We start from the raw sequence: 3765 nt of genomic DNA on the forward strand, positions 1-3765 counted from the left end.
GCCGCCCGGCTCCCCGCGCCACCCGCCAGCCTCCATGGCCGGCGCGCCTTGAAGCTCGCCGGAGCCGGCCGAGCTCACCGTCCCCGGCCTCCCTGCTCCTTCCTCCATCTAGATATGGCCGCCCCAGGGCCAGATCTGCCCGCGCCACTCGTCCCCGACCCCGCTGGCGCCTCCCTCCTCTTCTCTGGTCCCCGCGTAGCCCCAACTCCGGCGAACTCCCACCGTCCGGATCTTGATCTGGAAGACGAGGTTGACCCCGTTTTTCTTCTAAGTCCCCGTAATTTTGCATTCTGGTGCCCATTTTGACATGCCATAACTTCTTGCATATAGCTTCATTTTGTGCGTCTAGTATATCAGAATATTTATTGTGAAATGCTCTTTATTTTGTTCCATTGTGCCATGCTTGTTTGAGTCCATCTTGATGCCCTAATTATCATTGCAAGAGTGTTATATGATGTTAACTGCTGTCTATTAACAGAACTTGCTGTTTTATCTTTTTCAGTGCATTTTGTGTGTGCAACCTATGAGCTTGATGTCTACATAAGTTTTGAGATACATCATGCCATATTTACAATGGTGCAATCCATGTATTTTTGTGAGTCTCGTAGTGAGTGCATCGAGCTCGTGAAGTAGGGTACTTACTATTACTGTTTTGCTATCATGAATCTGCTATATAATGATGCTATGTAAACCTGCTGCTACAAGTCATTCTATGCATAATCTTGAGATCTTCACTAAGGATGTTTTGTTTTACATGTCATGCTCTATCCATACATCTCCCTGGTTGTATTTATATCCTGCTGTTGATTCTTTCAATCTTGCTCTCAACTTGCTAAATAATGTTGCTGTCAGCCTGTTAACATTAAGTTCAGTTTTGCCATGTGTTTTGCTAGTGATCCATGCACCTTATGACTATGCTATTGCCATGTGTGGCTTCATAAACATATCTTCTTACTGGTAGCTACCTTTTTTGATGCCATGAAATGCTTTTTGGATAGCGGTACAAGCTCACCAACATGCCTACTTATCGTTGTTTCTGCCATGTACCGTTATTCTGAATCTGTCATATCATTTGCCATGATTGCATGGATGCTACCATGTTTTCTGTTGATCTTTGGAATAAGTTCATTAAGTGAGTTTTGTTCTTTGTATTTAGTATTAGCATTCCATGCCTTTGTTTGCCATGATAAGTTACTGTAGCATGTTATTTGATAGCTCTAAACTTTGCAACCTGATGTTATTTCTTCCATGTCCAGTGATTTCTGCCAATTCTGTGAAACTGTTATTATTTGCAATATTGCCTTGTCCTTTTGAGGATGTTCTAATGATTTATGGAGATAGTTCAGTGTTCATGTTTTGTCATGCTTTACCTGTATATCATGTCCATGTCTTTTGTTTTCATGTTGAGGTGTTGTAGCATATTGTTTTGATGCTTGCTAGATGCCTAGCTGCTGTTTTGGACAGCTTGTCCTTTAAACTTGTTTCATGTGTATGTGTTGAACCGTTGCTCCGTTTTGAGTGTGCTCTATATGAAACTTGCTTAATGTTGTGTATAGTTCCATGTTATCATGTTACATCCTTGTTTTTGAGGTGTTTGGTTGATGTTTGGATGCATTTTGCGTCAATGCCATGTTTAACTTGTTTTGCTCATATCTTCTAGGCCGTAGCTCCGAACTAAATGAACATTATATGTAACTTGTCTAGAATTTCGTGTAGATCATCTTGGTGCATCTTACCTTGCTGTTTAAGAACTTCAACTTAATGTTTGTTCACATATGGACCAATTTCGAAATTTGCATATGAGGACTTATCGGACTTGTTATTTGTTGTTCTCCGGCCTCATTTAAACTTGCTTTGTTGTGTTGATCTTGTATGCATCATCTCTTTCCATGAGTAGACTCATATAGTCTTTGTCATGCATCATGCTTGGTTGAGCATCATGCCATGTCTATGTGTTGTGTGTTTACCATGTTGTTTGCTTCTTTCTGGGTTGTGCTCTTTCTCGATAGTTCTCGTTTCGTTGCGACCGTGAGGATTCGTTCGACTACGCTTGGTTCGTCTTCATGGCTTCATCTTCTTCATGGACTCTATCTTCTTCCTAGCGGGATTTCAGCCAAGATGACCGTCACCTTGGATCTCATTACTATCATTGCTATGCTAGTTGCTTCGTTCTATCGCTATGCTGCGCTACCTATCAGTTGCTCTTCAAGCCTCCCAAATTGCCATGTCAGCCTCTAACCTTTTCACCCTTCCTAGCTAATCGTTGCTTGGCTATGTTACCGCTTTGCTCAGCCCCTTTTATAGCGTTGTTATTTGTAGGTGAAGTCGAAGATTGCTCCATGGTGGACAGGATTTTGTTGGGATATCACAATATCTCTTATTTAATTAATGCATCTATATACTTGGTAAAGGGTGGAAGGCTCGGCCTTATGCCTGGTGTTTTGTTCCACTCTTGCCGCCCTAGTTTCCGTCATACCAGTATTATGTTCCTTGATTTTGCGGTCCTTACGCAGTTGACAGTTCGTGTTGCATAAAACTCCTCTAGAAAGGACCAACCTTGGTTTTACCATTTGCCTCACCTAAGCCTTTTTCCCTTGGGTTTACGGAGCCCGAGGGTCGTCTTTATTTACCCCCCCCCGGGCCAGTGCTCCTTCGAGTGCTGGTCCAAACCGAGCGATGTTCGGCGTCCCCTGGGCAACCAGGGTCTATGCCAACCCGACGTCTTGCTCATCCGGTGTGCCCTGAGAACGATTATGTGAAGCTTCTATCGGGATTTGTCGGCACATCGGGTGGCTTTGCTGGTCTTGTTTTACCATTGTCGAAATGTCTTGTAAACTGGGATTCTGAGACTGATCGGGTCTTCCTGGGAGAAGGAATATCCTTCATTGACCATGAGAGCTTGTGATGGGCTAAGTTGGGACAACCCTGCAGGGTATAAACTTTCAAGAGCCATGCCCGCGGTTATGTGGCAGATGGGAATTTGTTAATATTCGGTTGTAGAGAACTTGACACGACTTAATTAAAATGCAACAACCGCGTGTGTAGCTGTGATGGTCTCTTCTCCGCGGAGTCCGGGAAGTGAACACGGTTTTGGGTTATGTTTGACGTAAGTAGGAGTTCAGGATCACTTCTTGATCATTGCTAGCTTCACGACCGTTCTATTGCTTCTCTTCTCGCTCTTATTTGCATATGTTATCCACCATATCATGCTAAGTCGCTGCTGCAACCTCACCACTTTACCCCTTCCTTACCCACTAAGATTGGGTAGTCTTGATACCCATGGTAATGGGATTGCTGAGTCCTCGTGGCTCAGAGTTTACTACAACAATAGTTGTAGGTACAGGTTACGTGATGATCATGACGCGAGAGCGATGTTACTTGTTTTGGAGTTCTTCTTCTGCTTCTTCTTCGATCAGGGGATAGGTTCTAGGTCGGCAGCCTGGGCTATCAGGGTGGATGTCATTTGAGCTTCTGTTTGTGTTTCATACGTAGTCGGATGTTGATCTTATGTATGATGTATTGTTGTACCCTTGCGGCATTTGTATGCCTTGTATGTATCCCCATCTATTATGTAATGTTGATGTAATGATATCCACCTTGCAAAAGCGTATAAATATGCAGTTCTATCATTGGTGGGACCTTCGAGTCTCTTTAGGATAGTATCGCATATTGGGCGTGACATCCCGCAAGGAAGAAGAACAAGTCCATGAAGTAGACGAATCAACAAAATCGAACGGGTCCTCACAATCTCAACATAACCGGAGC

This window comes from Triticum aestivum, chromosome 3B (genome assembly GCF_018294505.1).
Source record: "Triticum aestivum cultivar Chinese Spring chromosome 3B, IWGSC CS RefSeq v2.1, whole genome shotgun sequence".
NCBI classification, from domain to species: Eukaryota; Viridiplantae; Streptophyta; class Magnoliopsida; order Poales; family Poaceae; genus Triticum; species Triticum aestivum.